This window comes from Gopherus flavomarginatus, chromosome 8, assembly GCF_025201925.1.
Source record: "Gopherus flavomarginatus isolate rGopFla2 chromosome 8, rGopFla2.mat.asm, whole genome shotgun sequence".
NCBI classification, from domain to species: Eukaryota; Metazoa; Chordata; order Testudines; family Testudinidae; genus Gopherus; species Gopherus flavomarginatus.
The window spans coordinates 57,963,699-57,982,120 of record NC_066624.1 but is presented as its reverse complement, the minus strand read 5'-3'; the positions used below and the strand labels follow the sequence as shown (position 1 = coordinate 57,982,120).

General features: G+C 49.2%; 2 protein-coding genes across 8 annotated transcripts in view; one reads left to right on the top strand and one right to left on the bottom strand.

Moving 5' to 3' along the window:
- The window catches only part of SEPTIN2 (septin 2), a 58,941-nt gene extending 56,878 nt beyond the window's left edge, over positions 1–2,063 (bottom strand). For 2 of the 4 annotated variants that reach the window (XR_007775985.1, XM_050965616.1), the window contains exon 1: positions 1,877–2,059. The gene's annotated coding sequence lies outside the window, so the exon portion shown is untranslated. Of the gene's footprint in view, positions 1–1,876 lie in introns of all 4 variants that reach the window. The other 2 variants (XM_050965618.1, XM_050965617.1) reach the window with 2 other exon arrangements.
- Positions 2,064–2,179: 116 nt separating this feature from the next.
- The window catches only part of HDLBP (high density lipoprotein binding protein), a 112,913-nt gene continuing 96,670 nt past the window's right edge, over positions 2,180–18,422 (top strand). For 3 of the 4 annotated variants that reach the window (XM_050965356.1, XM_050965361.1, XM_050965360.1), the window contains exon 1: positions 2,180–2,293. The gene's annotated coding sequence lies outside the window, so the exon portion shown is untranslated. The remainder of the gene's footprint in view (positions 2,294–18,422) is intronic. The other variant, XM_050965358.1, reaches the window with a different exon arrangement.

Genomic DNA, 18,422 nt, shown 5'->3' with positions numbered 1-18,422 from the left:
TGTCTAAAGAAAAGATTCTGTACTGCCTGGACTATCATAGCAGCTGGAGGCTTCTTCTCCCTCATTTTATCTCACTAAAAAGTCAGTGTTTCTTATTCTTGCATTCTTTATTACTTCATCACACAAATGGGGGGACACTGCCACAGTAGCCCAGGAGGGTTGGGGGAGGAGGGAAGCAACGGGTGGGGTTGTTGAAGGGCCACTCCCTAGAACGGCACGCAGCTCATCATTTCTGCAGGATCTCTTAGGCTCTGACTCAGAGTGGCTGTGCTCTCTGGCTCTCTAGTAGACTTGCCCCATATTCTAGGCAGGACTGACTATTTTTAGACAAAACATAAAGAAGGGAATGACTCGTGGAGTCATTCCCATTTTTGTCCATGTGCCCCCGGCTGACCCCACTGAGTCCAGCCAGGAGCACCCATGACAGCAGCAGACAGTACAAAATGATTGATAACCATCATCTCATCACCAATTTACAATGGCAGATGGGGCAATACGGATGGTAACAGTCTCGGCTACCTTGCAAAGGCAAATGAATGCTGCTGTGTAGCACTGCAGTACCGCCTCTGTCAGCAGCATCCATTACATATATGATGACAGCGACAAAAAGCAAAACAGGCTCCATGGTTGCCATGCTATGGAGTCTGCCAGGGCAATCCAGGGAAAAAGGGCACGAAATGATTGTCTGCTGTTGCTTTCATGGAGGAAAAGGAAGGATTGAGTGACGACATTTACCCAGAATCACCCATGACACTGTTCTTGCACCATCATGCACTGGTATCTCAACCCAGAATTACAATGGGTGGGGGAGACTACGGGAACTATGGGATAGCTACCCACAGTGCAACGCTCCAGAAATCGACGCTAGCCTTGGTACATGGACGCACACCGCCAAATTAATGTGCTTAGTGTGGCCGCGTGCACTCGACTTTATACAATCTGTTTTACAAAAACGGTTTCTGTAAAATCAGAATAATCCTGTAGTGTAGACGTACTCTGAGACTAAACCCTAGTCCCACCTGGTTCACAACCCTCACTTCAACAGCCCAGTAAATTCCACCCCAACAGCCCGTGAATCTGCCCAGAACTGCCACTGGACCTGAACTTCCCTCTTCAGCTAGAGTGTGTGCACGTCTGTTAATTCCACAATACCATAAGAACTGAAGTAATTTACACTGTAAAGGCTAAGCTGTTAACGCTCGCATTTAATTGTTAATAAGTACACTTGTGTGTGTAAAGCTGTACACTGTAACTTTGCAGCAAGTGAAAATTCACAGTGGTGTCACTGAAACGTATTCTTCTTCCGAACTACCTTTTGCAGGAGTACGTTTAGGTAGCTACAGTTACGGCCAGAAAGCCACAAGGCTTCTCCAAAGCTTGGGGGAGGGGGGCGGTGTGTTAAGTGCATAGTATTTGAAAAGAGCGTTAGCCTTCAATTTTGAAACGCTAAGAGAAAAAAAACCATCCCCTCCTACCGCACAGCCATCTCCCTTGCCGCTCGCACACCGGAGAGGGCGGTATCAAGCAACGGTGAAGCCGCCCACCTTCTGAACGCAGAAGAGACAAGGGAGCCCTCCCGTAAGCCCCGGCACTGCGTCTCCGGAGCCCTGAGAGACATTGGGCCGGGGGTACCCGACAGCTAGGGAGTGCGGCCCCGCCCCCAGCCACGGGGATTCTCGCCCCGCAGCACCGCCAGGCAGCGGCCGGAAAGCAGGGCGCAACAGCACTGGACACTGTGGGGCCCAGCCCTACGGAAGCTGCGAGCCGAGAATGGGGGAAAGGCGAAGAAACGCGCCTCTGTCTGGCTCCGGAGCCCAGACCCCTCGCCCTGGAGTTCTCCTCCCCTGGGAGTGGCGGCCGCCGCCGCGCCCCTCACCTGGCGGCCTCGGCTGTGCAGAGCGACTGCGGAACCAAACTCTTCGAACCGTCCCTCAGACTCGCGCACTCGCTACGACGCGCTCTCTCCTCAGGCTCGCTTGCTACAGTTGCGCGCGCCTTCGCAAACCCCACCCCAAGGGCGGAGCCAGGACTAACAGAGCGAAGTGACACATGCACGAGCGGCTGATTTAGGATAAGTGCGCGCCTGCGCGCCTCAAGAGCCCTAAAAGCGCATGCGCTTAACTCACTGCGCGTACGCACGCGCCGTTCCTGTGGCGATTTGACAGGACAAGGGTGCGTGGGGGAGGGGCCACCCTTATGCTGGCAGGTCACGCACATCTCTCTCCTTTACCAAGATGGCGACCGCCCCCTCGGCCTCGTACCCAGCATAGGCTTCGCTGTAGGCCTATTAGAGGTAATACCGATCTCCGCTCACACTCGCTATGGCGGCGCGATAAAATGGGGGGTCAGGGACGCATCAGGTAAGAGGGGCTGGACAGCTGAACCCGACCCCCCACCCCGGGGGGGCTGGGAGGACTCTGCTGCCTCTAACAAGCTGACGGCAGCAGAGAGACGGGCTTGGAGCCCGCAATATCTAGCCAGCGCCTATCTTCGCTCTATGGTTTGTGCCTTTGCTATTGGTGCTGGTGGGCCACGTGCTAGTGGGCTCCCCTCGCCCCCGTTACCATAGAGCACGGCGGAGGGAGAGGCAGCCGCCTTCTGGTGCGGGCTGGGGGCGGGACTACGTGTTTGCTTAAGAGTGCGGCGTATGCAACTACAGCTGCGGGGGTGCTACTGTCCAGCCTGCCACCCAGCAATGGGTGCAGAGTGGCTGCTGTCTCATCCCTGCCCCCACGCTTTTAACCGGGCGGCAGCTTCACCCTCTCCCCGTAGATCAGCGGTAGGGGGAGTGTTGCCAGCTCCAAGTATTTAAAATAAATGAGTCATGCCCTGGTTCCCCCACACGGCCAAATTCATGCAATTATAAATGTATGTGGGGTGATTTTTATTTGCCATCGGGTTTATGCAGATTTTGTTGATGCTCTCAAAAACTGTGAGCAAAAATGAAATTTTAGAAAGCTGATATTCTGATGTATTCCTACACTTAGGGTTTAAGACTATTTCTGTAGAGGGAGATTAGGCACTAACTGGGGTGAGGAGACAGTGTTCTGTCATTTAACTTTGTGGTGGCTCTGCTCCCATCTCCACCGGGCCTGCCTTTGCATTCCCTTGGACAATTATTGCACTGGGGCTTGGAGTTTAACTTCTCCCATCCACTGCAGCAACGACAGCCTTAGAGATTCTCTAAGTTTGCTAGCCCCCAGCACCTAGCTGCAGGATAAGCTTCCCCCAAGATGTCCTGCCCCTGTCCCTCTCTAGCCTTGAGGGAATCAGACCTGACAAGGGTAGTTCAATCTCCTTGCTGCTGAAACAGCAACAAGGAAACTTGTGCTAGGGGCTTTAGTAATATTAACACCTGTCCCTTGGGAACAGGGGCTAGACCTCCAACTCACTGCATTTATTATTTAGTGCTTGGGTATAGAATCATAGAATATCAGGGACCTCAGGAGGTCAAATAGTCCAACTCCCTGCTCAAAGCAGGACCAATTCCCAACTAAATCATACCAGCCAGGGCTCTGTCAAGCCTGACCTTAAAAACCTCCAAGGAAGGAGATTCCACCACCTCCTAGGTAACCCATTCCAGTGCTTCACCACCCTCCCAGTGAAAAAGTTTTTCCTAATATCCAACCTAAATCCCCCTCACTGCAATGTGAGACCATTACTCCTTGTTCTGTCATCAGGTACCACTGAGAACAGTCTAGATCCATCCTCTTTGAAACCCCCTTTCAGGTAGTTGAAAGCAGTTATCAATTCCCCCCTCATTCTTCTCTTCTGCAGACTAAACAATCCCAGTTCCCTTAGCTTCTCCTCGTAAGTCATGTGCCCCAGCCCCCTAATCATTTTTGTTGCCCTCCGCTGGACTCTTTCCAATTTTTCCACATCCTTCTTGTAGTGTGGGGCCCAAAACTGGACACACTACTCCAGATGAGGCCTTCACCAATGCCGAACAGAGGGGAATGATCCCGTCCCTTGATCTGCTGGCAGTGCCCCTACTTATACAGCCCAAAATGCCGTTAGCCTTCTTGGCAACAAGGGCACACTGTCGACTCATATCCAGCTTCTTATCCACTGTAACTCCTAGGTCCTTTTCTGCAGAACTGCTGCCTAGCCATTCAGTCCCTAGTCTGTAGCAGTGCATGGGATTCTTCCGTCCTAAGTGGAGGACTCTGCCCTTGTCGAACCTCATCAGGTTTCTCTTGGCCCAATCTTCCAATTTGTCTAGGTCCCTCTCTATCCTATCCCTACCCTCCAGTGTATCTACAACTCCTCCCAGTTTAGTGTCATCTGCAAACTTGCTGAGAGTGCAGTCCATGCCATCCTCCAGATCATTAATGCAGATATTGAACAAAACCGGTCCCAGGACCAACCCTTGGGGCACTCTGCTTGATACAGGCTGCCAATTAGACATGGAGCTATTGATCAGTACCCGTTGAGCCTGATGATCTAGCCAGCTTTCTATCCACCTTATAGTCTAGGAGTTGGCAACCTTTCAGCAGTGCTGTGCCGAGTCTTCATTTATTCACTCTGATTTAAGGTTTCATGTGCCAGTAATACATTTTAACATTTTCAGAAGTGTAGTGAGATACGCATACAGCTGACTGTTATCATCGAACAAGAGCAGCGCACCACACAGGTAGCTACTGACAACAAGAAGGTCTCTTTCTATAACTCTATAATATATAACTAAACTATTGTTGTATGTAAAGTAAATACAGTTTTTAAAATGTTTAAGAAGCTTTATTTATAATAAAATTAAAATGCAGAGCCCCCTGGACAGGTGGCCAGGACCCGGGCAGTGTGAGTGCCACTGAAAATCAGCTTGTGTGCCGCCTTCTGCCATAGACACAGGTTGCCTACCCCTGTTATCCCTCATCCACGGAGCCAGTTATCTCATCATGGAAGGCAGTTAGGTTAGTCAGGCATGACTTGCCCTTGGTGAATCCATGCTGACTGTTCCCTGATCACTTTCCTCTCCTCTAAGTGCTTCAGAATTGATTCCTTGAGGACCTGCTCCATAACTTTTCCAGGAACTGAGGTGAGGTTGTCTGGCCTGTAGTTCCCCGGATCTTCCTCCTTCTCATTTTTAAAGATGGGCACTACATTAGCCTTTTTCCAGTCATTCGGGACCTCCCCCAGTCACCATGAGTTTTCAAGATAATGGCCAATGGCTCTGCAATCACATCCACCAACTCCTTTAGCACCCTCGGCTGCAGTGCATCCAGCCCCATGGATTTGTGCTCATCCAGCTTTTCTAAATAGTTCTGAACAATTTCTTTCTCCATAGAGGGCTGGTCACCTCCTCCCCATGCTGTGCTGCCCAGTGCAGCAGTCTGAGAGCTCACCTTGTTTGTGAAGACAGAGGCAAAAAAAGCATTGAGTACATTAGCTTTTTCCACATCCTCTGTCACTAGGTTGCCTCCCTCATTCAGTAAGGGGCCCACACGTTCCTTGACTTTCTTCTTGTTACTTACATACCTGAGGAAACCCTTCTTGTTACTCTTAACATCTCTTGCTGGCTGCATCTCCAAGGGTGATTTGGCCTTCCTGATTTCACTCCTGCATGCCTGAGCAATATTTTTATACTCCTCCCTGGTCATTTGTCCAATCTTCCACTTCTTGTAAGCTTCTTTTTTGTGTTTAAGATCAGCAAGGATTTCACTGTTAAGCCAAGCTGGTCACCTGCCATATTTACTATTCTTTCTACACATCGGGATGGTTTGTTCTTGCAACCTCAATAAGGATTCTTAAAATACAGCCAGCTCTCCTGGATGCCTTTGCCCCTCATGTTGTTCTCCCAGAGGATCCTGCCCATCAGTTCCCTGAGGGAGTCAAAGTCTGCTTTTCTGAAGTCCAGGGTCCATATTCTGCTGCTCTCCTTTCTTCCTTGTGTCAGGATCCTGAACTCGACCATCTCATGGTCACTGTCTCCCAGGTTCCCATCCACTTTTGCTTCCCCTACTAATTCTTCCCTGTTTGTGAGCAGCAGGTCAAGAAGAGCTCTGCCCCTAGTTGGTTCCTCCAGCACTTGCACCAGGAAATTGTCCCCTACACTTTCCAAAAACTTCCTGGATTGTCTGTGCACTGCTGTATTGCTCTCCCAGCAGATATCAGGGTGATTGAAGTCTCCCATGAGAACCAGGGCCTGCGATCTCATAACTTCCATTTAGTTGCTCGAAGAAAGCCTCGTCCACCTCATCCCGTTGGTCTGGTGGTCTATAGCAGACTCCCACCACGACATCACTCTTGTTGCTCAAACTTCTAAACTTAATCCAGAGGCTCTCAGGTTTTTCTGCAGTTTCATACCGGAGCTCTGAGCAGTCATACTGCTCTCTTACATACAGTGCAACTCCCCCACCTTTTCTGCTCTGCCAGTCCTTCCTGAACAGTTTATATCAGGGGTCTCACTCAAATGACCACGAGGGCCATATGAGGACTAGTGCATTGAACTGAGGGCTGCATCACTGACACCCCCCATCGCTGCCTCTGGCCCCCACTCCACCCCTTCCATTAGTCCCTGCCCCTGCCCCACCTCTTTCCACCCCTTCCCTGCTCCAATCCAACCCCTTCCCCAAAGTCCCCACCCCAACGCTGTCCCCAGGGGGTAGAGGTAGTGTGCAGCGTGTGGCGGGGGCTCAGGGCAGGGCATTGGCTGGGGTGCAAGAGGGTGAGGGGTGCGACGGGTGACTCAGAGCAGGGAGTGCAAGAGGAGTGTGGGATGTGGCAGGGGGCTTAGGGCAGGGATTTGGGGTGCAGGAGGGGTGTGGGATGTGGTAGGGGGCTCAGGGCAGGGGGTTGGGGATGTGGCAGGGGGCAGGCTCTAGCCAGGCGCCGCTTACCTACAGTGGCTCCGGGGTGGCAGTGGCGCACACCGGGGCCAGGGCAGGCCCCCTGCCTGCCCTGGCCCCATACTATTTCGTTCCGGGAAGCAGCTGGAACCGTGTCCCAGCAGCCCAAGGGGGAGGGGCTCAGGGTTCTGTGCATGCGTTGCTCTTGCTGCTCCTCTAGGTACTTCCCATGAAGCTGCCATTGGCCGCAGTTCCCTGTTCCTGGCTAATGAGAGCTGCAGGGGGCGATGCCTGGAAGGAGGCAATGCAGGAGCCCTCAGCCTCCTTCCTCCCTTCCCCCCCCAGCCTGAAGGGACGTGCTGCCAGCTGCTTCAGATAGTAGTGCGGGGCTCGCAACACCACAGGGGGCAATCTCGCAGGTAGGCAGAGGGGCAGGGGGGAAGATGCGAGGAGCTTGGCGGACCACACGCAAGAGCCCTGCGGGCTGCATGCAGCCCGCGGGCCACGTGTTTGAGACCCCTGGTTTATATCCATCCATGACAGTACTCCAGTCATGTGAGTTATCCCACCAAGTTTCTGTTGTTCCAATCACATCATAATTCCCTGTGCCAGGAATTCCAGTTCTCCTTGCTTGTTTCCCAGGCTTCTTGCACTTGTATATAGGCACTTAAGATAATTCGCTGATTGTTCCGCTTTCTCAGTATGAGACAGGAGTCCTCCCCTTTTGCATTCTCGTGCTTCCTCCCAGTATACCATTTCCCCACCTTTGGTCTCCTTCCCCCGGTGAACCTAGTTTAAAGGCATCGTCACTAGGTTAGCCAGCCTTCTTGTGAAGATGCTCTTCCCTCTCTTCGTTAGGTGGGAGCCTAACACTCTTTCTTCTTGAAACACCATCCCATGGTCAAAGAATTCAAAGCCTTCTCTCCAACACCACCTGCGTACCCATTCGTTGACTTCCACGATTCGACAGTCTCTCCCCGGGCCTTTTCCTTCTACAGGGAGAATGGAAGAGAACACCACTTGCGCCTCAAACTCCTTTATCCATCTTCCCAGAGCCACATAGTCTGCAGTGATCCGGTCAAGGTCATTCTTGGCAGTATCACTGGTGCCCAAGTGAAGAAACAGGAAGGGGTAGCGATCCGAAGGCTTGATGAATCTCGGCAGTCTCTCCGTCACATTGTGAATCCTTGCTCCTGGCAAACAGCACTCCTCTCGGTTTTCCTGGTTGAGGCGACAGATGACTCGGTCCCCCTGAGGAGGGAGTCCCTGACCACCACCACCTTTGTCCTTCTCTTGGGAGCGGTGGTCATGGAACCCCCATCCCTAGGACAGTGCATCTCATGTCTTCCAATCAGTGGAGTCTCCTTTTGCTCCCTTCCCTCAGATGTATCATCTTGTCCACTATCTGCATTAGTACCTGTGGAAAGAACATGAAAACAGTTGCTCCCCTGTATCTCCATTGCTGGTACATGGATGCTCCTCTTTCTTCTTCTGGACGTCACATGCTGCCAAATTTCTTCACCGTCTCTTTCCCCGCTGCACAGCCTGCTCCGATTCTTCAGAATGTTGTGCCCGTAGAAGCATATCCTGACATCTGTCCAGGAAATCTTCATTATCTCTTATGCAACGCTGAGTCAATACTTGCAATACATAGCTCTGTAGCCAGAGGTTAAAGACACATTCTAAGTCCCCAGAGGTTTATACTATGAGCAACTCAATATGCTTGATTTGATGCTGTACATGTTAAGTTGCTGCTTGTGGGTTTTATTACTTAAGTTTTAGTAAGTTGGGTGAAGATCTTATGCTACTAAACTTCTGATTCGGGATTAGATTTATCATTTCCATTACTGTTGTCTTGAGGCACATCTGCTCGCTCCACAATCTCCCACTCTCATACAAAAGCCCTATGACCAACACAGATCATTTAGCACCTTCCGGCACATGCTTATCTAATCCAGAAGCTATTCACATAAAACACTTTTTTAAACGGTTTTACATCTTTGTTAAAAGAAGGCTAGTGAAGGAGAAATAGAGCTCAGGAACAGGTTTTCTGAGTTGGAAAATGAAGAAGGGGCACAGCAGGCAGTAACAGAAAGTGGGAGGGCAAGGAAGATGAGAAGGGCAACTAGTCCTACGAGAATAGGGGAATAGTCAGTGAAGATAGGCAGAGGTGGGAGCCACTGGAGGATAGAGACTGACTCACAGAAGATTGCAAGAAAGAACAGAAGACCAGAGGACTTGCAGTCAGAAAGAACAGGAGGAGGGCCAGAGTATCACAGCAAAGTGGATCTACATGATTGGTGACTCCCTACTAAGGACAGGCCTGGCGCCAGAGCTGATCCAAAGAACAGAAGTTTGTGCTGTCTGCAAGGAGCTAAGATGTGGGATATGGACCTGAGACTGAAGAATATACTAATGGGAGCAGGAAATAATTCACTCATTGATCTTTGCATGGGAACAAATGATACTGCTAGATTCTCACTAGAATGCATCCGTGGAGATGGTGCCAGTCTGGGGAAGATGCTTAAAGAAGTGAAGGATTAACTGATCTTCCATGGGATTCTACCTGTCCCTAGAGGAGGAGAACAAAGGTGAGACATGATTATGCTGATCAACAGATGGCTTGGGCAATGGAGGACTTCGGGATGTTCAACCACTGGGAGAATTCACGGACAGAAGACTGTTCTCATTGGATTGACTCCACCTGAATAGTGAGGGAAATAGACTTTGTGATGGAGGTTGGCACAGCTGATTAAAAGAGCTTTAGACTAGGAATTTGGGAGACAGTTGGGAGATATACTCATGTAATCTCCATGCCTAATTTGAATATTGACCAGGAGGAAAAAATTAAGAAAGGAACAGCAGTGGGTAGGAGAATGGACATTGAAGGGAAAGATAGTGCAAATACCAATCAAGCCAGACTGTAATACTGTCAGTAGAATGACTGACTGTACCTAAGCAAATGAGAAATCTGGCTCAAGCCAAGCAGAAACAAGATGTTTGTACATCAATGCAAGGAGCCTGGGTAACAAAATGGAGGAATGAGAACTACAGGTGCATGAAGGTGAAACCAGATATTATAGGGATAACAGAAACATGGTGGAATAGTAGCCATGACTGGAGTATAGGTATTGCAGGGTATGTGCTGTTCAGGAAAAACAGAAGTAAAGCTGATGGAGTAGCATTGTATGTTAATGATGAGGTAGACTGTGAAGATATTTAGAAGTGATGGGAATGGATAACTGTGTTTGGGACAAAATTACTTTGGGGGGAGAATGGTACCAAAGGCTCTCCTGTGATAGTGCTTGAGGTATGCTACAGACCCCCATGATCCAATCTAGATATGGATAGAGACCTCTTCCTTTTAATATATTTAATACAATCAAAACCTACTGGGAATTGTGTGATTTATAGGAGGCTTTAACTTTCCAGATATAGATTAGAGGACAAATGCTACTAATAGTAGTAAAGGCTATATTTTCCTGGATGGGATCATAGGCACTGGCTTCCTCTGGGCCTGGGGCGTTCAACCCCCCGCTCTGCCCCATGTCCCACGTACACCTGCCTCCCTCCCCCAACCCCCCCCACCCTGTTCTGCCTCTTCCTGATACCACCCCACCCCTTCTCCCAAGTCCCTGCCCCTACACTGCCTCCTCCCGTCCAGTTTTGCCCCCTCCCCAGGCGTACTTTGTTCCCACTCTTCCCCCTTCCTCCCAGAGCCTCCTGCACACCACGAAACATGTGATTGCGGTGGGTGGGAGGGAGAGGAGTTGATCGGTGGGGCCATCAGTGGGCAGGAGGTTCTGAGGGAAGGGAGGAGCTGGCTACCAGTGTGTGCTAAGCACTTGCTAATTTTTTTTCCATGGGGAGCACCCATGGAGTTGGCACCTGTCAAGATGATAACTGACAGATTTCTTCACCAAATAGTCACTGAATCTACAAGCGGTGATGCCATTTTAGATTCAGTATTGGTGAGTAGTGAGGATGCCGTAGAAAAATTGCTTGTAGGGGACAACTATGGTTAAAGTGATCATGAGCTAATACATTTTAAACTTAATGGAAAGATAAACAAAAATAGATCTGCAACTAGGGTCCTTGATTTCAAAAGGGCAAACTTTAAAAAATTAAGGGAATTAATTAGGAAAGTGGACTGGGTTGAAGAATTCACGGATCTGAATGTGGAGAAGGCTTGGAATTACTTTTTAAGTCAAAATTGCAAAGCCTATCCGAAGCCAGAATTCCACACAAGGGGAAATAACGTGTAGGTAAATGTTGCAGACCAAGCTGGAAGAGCAAGCATCTCAAACTGGTGACTAAGGCCTGGTCTACACTACACGTTTAAACCGATTTTAGCAGCGTTAAACCGATTTAACGTTGTACCTGTCCACACTACGAGGCCCTTTATATCGATATAAAGGGCTCTTTATATCGGTTTCTGTACTCCTCCCCGACGAGAGGAGTAGCGCTAAAATCGGTATTACTATATCGGATTAGGGTTAGTGTGGCCGCAAATCGACGGTATTGGCCTCCGGGCGGTATCCCACAGTGCACCACTGTGACCGCTCTGGACAGCAATCTCAGCTCGGATGCAGTGGCCAGGTCAACAGGAAAAGCCCCGCGAAATTTTGATTTTCATTTCCTGTTTGCCCAGCGTGGAGCTCTGATCAGCACGGGTGGCCATGCAGTCCCAAATCCAAAAAGAGCTCCAGCATGGACCGTACGGGAGATACTGAATCTGATCGCTGTATGGGGAAACAAATCTGTTCTATCAGAGCTTCGTTACAGAAGACGAAATGCCAAAGCATTTGGGAAAAAAAAAATCTGCAGGCTACACAGTGCTGCGTGACAAGCGTAACGGGAAGCCAGAGACTCAAACAGACGCTCATGGAGGGAGGGAGGGGGTACTGAGGATTCCAGCTATCCCACAGTCCACAGCAGTCTCCGAAAACTATTTGCATTCTTGACTGAGCTCCGATTGCCTGTAGGGTCAAACACATTGTCCGGCGTGGTTCAGGGAATAGCTCGTCAATTTACTCCCTCCCCCCCACATGAAAGAAATCGTTTCTTCACTTTTTTTTAATGTCACCCTATGTCTACTGAATGCTGCTGGTAGACGCGATGCTGCAGCAGTGAAGAGCAGTATCCGTTCCTCTCCCCTCTCTGGTGGCAGATGGTACAATATGACTGATATCCGTCGTCACTCTCAGCCCGTGAGTGCTTCTGGCTTGCCTCAGGTGAGGTCGGCTGGGGGCGCCTGGGTAAAAATAGGAATGATTCCTGGTCATTCCCAGTAGATGGGACAGAACGGCTGGTAACCGTCCTCATCATAGCAACTGGGGGCTGAGCTCCCTCAGCCCCCTCCTTTTCCTGTGTAAAGAAAAGATTCTGTACTGCCTGGACTATCATAGCAGCGGGATGCTGGGCTTCTCTCCTCCGCACCGCTTAATGTCCTGCCTGGACTGTCATAGCACCAGGAGGCTGCCTCCCCCTCATTTTATCTCACTAACAAGTCACTGTTTCTTATTCCTGCATTCTTTATAATGTCATGACACAAATGGAGGGGACACTGCCATGGTAGCCCAGGAAGGTTGGGGGAGGAGGGAAGCAACGGGTGGGTTTGTTGCAGGGGCACCCCCCGTGAATGGCATGCAGCTCATCATTTCTGCGGGATCTGACACGGAGCAGCTGTCCTCTCTGATACACTGCTTCTCTAGTACACTTGCCCCAAATTCTAGGCAGGACTGACTCTATTTTTAGAAACCATAAAGGAGGGATTGACTCGGGGAGTCATTCCCAGTTTTGCTTTTGCGCCCCCAGCCGACCTCAGCCAGGGGCACCCAGGATAGCAGCAGACAGCACAGAAGGACCGATAGCCGTCATCTCATTGCCAAATTACCCTGGCAGCAGACGGTACAGAACGACTGGTAACCATCTCTGCTATCATGCAAAAGCAAATGAATGCTGCTGTGTAGCACTGGAGTATCGCCTCTCTCCGCGGCATCCAGTACACATACGGTGACTTAAAAAAAAAAAAAAAAAAAAGCTGAACGGGCTCCATGGTTGCCATGCTATGGCGTCTGCCAGAACAATCCAGAGAAAAAGGGTGCAAAATGATTGTCTGCCGTTGCTTTCCCGGAGGAAGGAATGACTGATGACATTTACCCAGAACCACCCGCGACAATGATTTTTGCCCCATCAGCCACTGGGCTCTCAACCCAGAATTCTAAGTGGCGGGGGAGACTGCGGGAACTATGGGATAGCTACGGAATAGCTACCCACAGTGCAACGCTCCGGAAATCGACGCTAGCCTCGGACCATGGACGCACACCGCCGAATTAATGTGCTTAGTGTGGCCGCGTGCACTCGACTTTATACAATCTGTTTTATAAAACCGGTTTATGTAAAATCGGAATTATCCCATAGTGTAGACGTACCCTAAGAGAAAGCTGAAAGCCTGCAAAGAATGGAAGATAGGAGGTTCCTTGCTGATCCATATTTCTTGGAGGTCAGAAAGTGAAGGGGAAAAGTGAACTTTCAAAAGCCCAACAGAGCTGGACCTTGCAAGGGAAATTCAAACCAGTAGTAAAATGTTATATAGCCATATAAATAAAAAGAAAATTAAGAAAGGAAGTGGGACCGCTAAACATTGAGGATAATTTAGGGATGGCCCAACACCTAAACAAATACCTTTATTAAAAATGGAGGCAAAGTAACGAGGTGCTTTGGGGTACTGGCAGGCTGGCTAGTGGAAATGAGGATACGGAAGTAGAAATTATCATATCCAAGGTGGAAGTCAAATTTAAAACAGCTGAATGGGACTTAATCGGGGGGGGCAGTTAATCTCCACCCAAGAATATTAAAGGAACTGGTACATGAAATTGCAAGCCCAATAGCAAGGATTTTTAACAAATCTTTAAACTCAGGTTGTACCTTGTGATTAGAGGATTGTTTATCTAGTACCTATTTTTAAGAGGAGGAAAAGTGATCAGGCAAATTACAGGCCTATTAGTTTAATCTCAATTGTATGTAAGTGTAACCCATGCCTGTTTGGTGTGGCACTTTATCACCCTCTAGTGATTCTTAGACCACCTAGAGATTGATGAGTCTGCTACAGTCTTGGTTAAGAGGCATGTGGTGCTTAGCTCATGTAGTAGAGGCTCATACAATAAGCTTCAGAAGTCCCAGGGTCAATCCTGGCTGCCCATGACCTGAGGGGCTTACGTAAAGTCTTAAGAACAAATTTTGCAATAGAAAGTACTTAAGGACATAGAGGTAGACAGTTGTTGGGATAAAAATACAACATAGTTTCACAAAAAGGAAATCATGCCATACCAACCTGATCTTCTCTTTTGAGAAGATAACTGGTTTTTTTTTTGTTTGTTTGTTTTTAAACAAAGGAAATGCAGTAGATCCAATCTACTAGGATTTCAGTAAGGTATTTGACATAGTTCCACATGAGGAAATTATTAGTTAAATTGGAGAAGATGGGGATTAATATGAGAATTTAAAGGGGAGTGTCACACTTTTGCCCAACAAGTTATGTTCTCCTATGTGTCTGACAACTTTATTCTTTACTATTGTTTTAACTGATTTGCCCAGTACTGATGTTAGACTTACTGTTCTATAATTGCCGGGATCACCTCTAGAACCCTTTTTAAATATCGACGTTACATTAGCTATCTTCCAGTCATTCCAGTCACATAGGGAAGTGTTATTACCATTATACAAGGCACTCGTGAGACTTATCTAGAATATCGTGTGCAGTTCTGCTCTCCCATGTTTAAAAGAGATGAATTCAACTGGAATAGGTGCAGAGAAGTGCTACAAAAACCTACAAAATTAGTTGAAAATAACAGTAAAGAATAAAATTGTCAGACACCTAGAAGAACATAAATTGTTGGGCAAAACTCAACATGACTTCTGTAAAGGGAAATCATGTCTTACTAATCTATTAGAGTTCTTTGAAGGGGTCAACAAACATGTGGACAAGGGGGATCCAGTGGACATAGTGTACTTAGATTTCCAGAAAGCCTTTGACAAGGTCCCTCACCAAAGGCTCTTACCTAAATTAAGTTGTCATGTGATAAGAGGGAAGATCCTTTCATGGATTGAGAACTGATTAAAAGACAGGGAACAAAGGGTAGGAATTAATGGTAAATTCTCAGAAAGGAGAGGGGTAACTAGTGGTGTTCCCCAAGGGTCAGGCCTAGGACTAATCCTATTCAACTTATTCATAAATGATCTGGAGAAAGGGGTAAAAAGTGAGGTGGCAAAGTTTGCAGATGATACTAAACTGCTCAAGATAGTTAAGACCAAAGCAGACTGTGAAGAACTTCAAGCAGATCTCACAAAACTAAGTGATTGGGCAACAAAATGGCAAATGAAATTTCATGTGGATAAATGTAAGGTAATGCACATTGGAAAAAATAACCCCAACTATACATACAATATTGTGGGAGCTAATTTAGCTACAACTAATCAGGAAAGAGATCTTGGAGTCATTGTGGATAGTTCTCTAAAGACGTCCACGCAGTGTGCAGCGGCAATCAAAAAAGCAAACAGGATGTTAGGAATAATTAAAAAGGGGATAGAGAATAAGACTGAGAATATCTTCTTGCCCTTATATAAATCGATGGTATATGCCCACATCTTGAATACTGCGTTCAGATGTGGTCTCCTCGTCTCAAAAAAGATATAGTGGCATTAGAAAAAGTTCAGAAAAGGGCAAATGAAATGATTAGGGGTTTGGAACAGGTCCCATATGAGGAAAGATTAAAGAGGCTAGGACTTTTCAGCTTGGAAAAGAGGAGACTAAGGCGGGATAGAGGTATAAAAAAGTCGTGACTGGTGTGGAGAAAGTTAATAAGGAAAAGTTATTTACTTGTTCCCATAATATAAGAACTAGGGGCCACCAAATGAAATTAATGGGTAGCAGGTTTAAAACAAATAAAAGGAAGTTCTTCTTCACACAGCGCACAATCAGCCTGTGGAACTCCTTGCCTGAGGAGATTGTGAAGGTTAGGACTATAACAGGGTTTAAAAGAGAACTAGATAAATTCATTAATGGGTTTTAGCCAGGATGGGTAAGGAATGGTGTCCCTAGCCTCTGTTTGTCAGAGGGTGGTGATGGATGGCAGGAGAGAGATCACTTGATCATTACCTGTTAGGTTCACTCCTTCTGAGGCACCTGGCATTGGCCACTGTTGGTAGATACTGGGCTGGATGGACCTTTGATCTGACCCAGTATGGCCATTCTCATGCTCTACCTTATGAGAGGAGACTCAAGGAACTTGACTTATTTAGCCTAACCAAATGAAGGCTGGGAGTGATATGATTGCTCTCTAGAAACACATCAGAGGGATAAATACCAGGGAGGGAGAGGAGTTAAGTTAAGCACTAATGTGGACACAAGAACAAAGGCTTATAAAATAACAAGTTTAGGCTTGAAATTAGACAAAGGTTTTTAACCATCAGAGGAGCTGGAACAGCCTTTCAAGGGGAGTGGTGGGAGTAAAAACCTAACTGGCTTCAAAACTGATTTTGATAAATTTATGATGAGACTGCCTACAATGGCATGTAGCTAATCTGTGATTGCTAGTAGCAAACATCTCCAGTGGCCACTGATGGTAAGCTAGAATGTGAGGGCTCTGATTTAAAAGTTTATTAGAGAATGTTTAAATAAAAATGATACAAAGAGTTCAAAGCGTGAGTTGTTGGTCATTAGGGGCAACATACAGAGTATAGGTGGACGCTGGTATGTGGGAATTGGTTAGCACATAACATATACAGTCTGCAAGGTCCCCCAATGCGGGGTGTATGGTGGGTGGGATCAAGAAGCAGTAGGGAAGCAGTGAGGGTACATCGCTCATACAGTGGGTTACACGCAGTCATGGGTATAAGTAAGTGGGCCGGGTAATGGGGACAGGATGACCCTCGCATGGTGGAATCTAGTTCGGTGGCTTTACGGCTTAGGGGATGTGGTTCAGTAGGGGGGGTTTATAGGCCTCCTCCCCCCGTGGGTGCACAGAGCCACGCCGGCTCACTCTTGGTATTGGCGGTGGCCAGTGATGTGCTCTATGTAAATGTCCCTAGACCACCGGATAGTGTCCGAGACCATCAAACGTCTCATGAGCCGTGCATAGCGACGGCCCATCCCACAGGCCCTAAGTACACGTTCATTACAGGAATCCCAGGCACCCAGCGCCCCGACAATCAGGGCATCGGTGTAAACCTCGTAGCCCTTTGCCTGCAGGGTGTCCGCCAAGGGGGCATATTTTTCGAGTTTATGGGCTCGGGCTTCACGGAAGGCTGGGGTCCTGTTCTCAAACGGGATCGTCACGTCGACGAGGATGATCTTTTTCCGCTCCTCGTCCGTGATGACGATGTCCGGGCGCAGCAGGCTGTCGGTCTCGGGGATGGTGTGGTTGACTGCGACCTCACCCAGGTGTGGGGCAATGGCCTTCACCAGCCGGTCCTGGACGGCGTTGTGGCGCAGCTGCCAGGCTCTGGCGTGGGGCTTGCAGCTGCACAGGACGTGGGGCAAGGTCTCCAGGGCGTACCCACACTTCCTGCAGCGCTTGTCTCGGTTCCCGTGGTGGATGGCTCCATTGAGCGGGACGCAGTTCAGGCGGGCGCGGTGTATGAACCGCCAGTCGGCGAAACGGGTGAAACTGCCCGTGGGGAGAAAGTGGTTACTGGAGTCCCACTTGCTGGTCACCTCAAAGGCCTTGCCCTGGTCGGGTTTTTTCCTCAGGGTGTCCACGTAGAGCGCGTGGACAGCGGCCTTCAGTGACTTCTCCAGCATGCCTCTGGCTCCGGGGCTGATGATGGTGTTGCCCTCTGTTTCGATCCGTGGCACCAAGACTCCCAGCTCCTGTCGTTCCTTGCTCCATATCCAGCGGCAGCCCAGTCGTTTTCCCAGCCGGCGCGTGGCGTTGCGGGCACGGGACCACAGCGAAGTAATGTCACCCCCGTCCCGGGCGAATTCACCGTCCAGGGACCCGCTCAGGAAAGTGGCTACATCCGGGCCGGAGGGAGGCCTGCCAATTCGCTTCTTGATGACGGTGCGTAGGGCGGCCGCTGCGACGTTCTTTACCATGGCGTCCGGGCACGTCAGGAGGCGGAAGGCGTGCGTGACGACCGCAATGTCGCAGAGGTCACCCATGCGGGGGACGTTGGCACCACCGTGCCCGTGGGCAATGTATATGAGCTCGTTGCTGGCTCTCTGGGGCAGGGACAGCCACTGCTTAACCAGCTGCCGGATGGTGTTGTCTGCCTTGTTGAGGGGCACCTTTGCCATGGCAGAACCTCTTAAGACGAAGGTGATGCGGGGGATCAGGAAAGTGTTGAGGGCATTGATCTTCTGCCACGGCGCCAGCAGGGATGCGTCGATCTTGGCAGCGTCCTGTAGGATCTCCCGGATGGTGTCCTCAGGGGTCTGCCGGACGCGGACACCAGTTGGCGTGCCGAGGTGTTGGTACGCCTGTCCTTCTGCCAGGGGAACAACAGACTCGCCCTGGATCCGGAACTCCGTCGTCTGCACCGAGTCTCTCTTGCTCCCGTCGACATGGAGGGATGCGCACTTCTTGGCGTTAAAGCGAAGTTCCGTCCAGTCCGCGACTCCCCCGATAGTGTTGA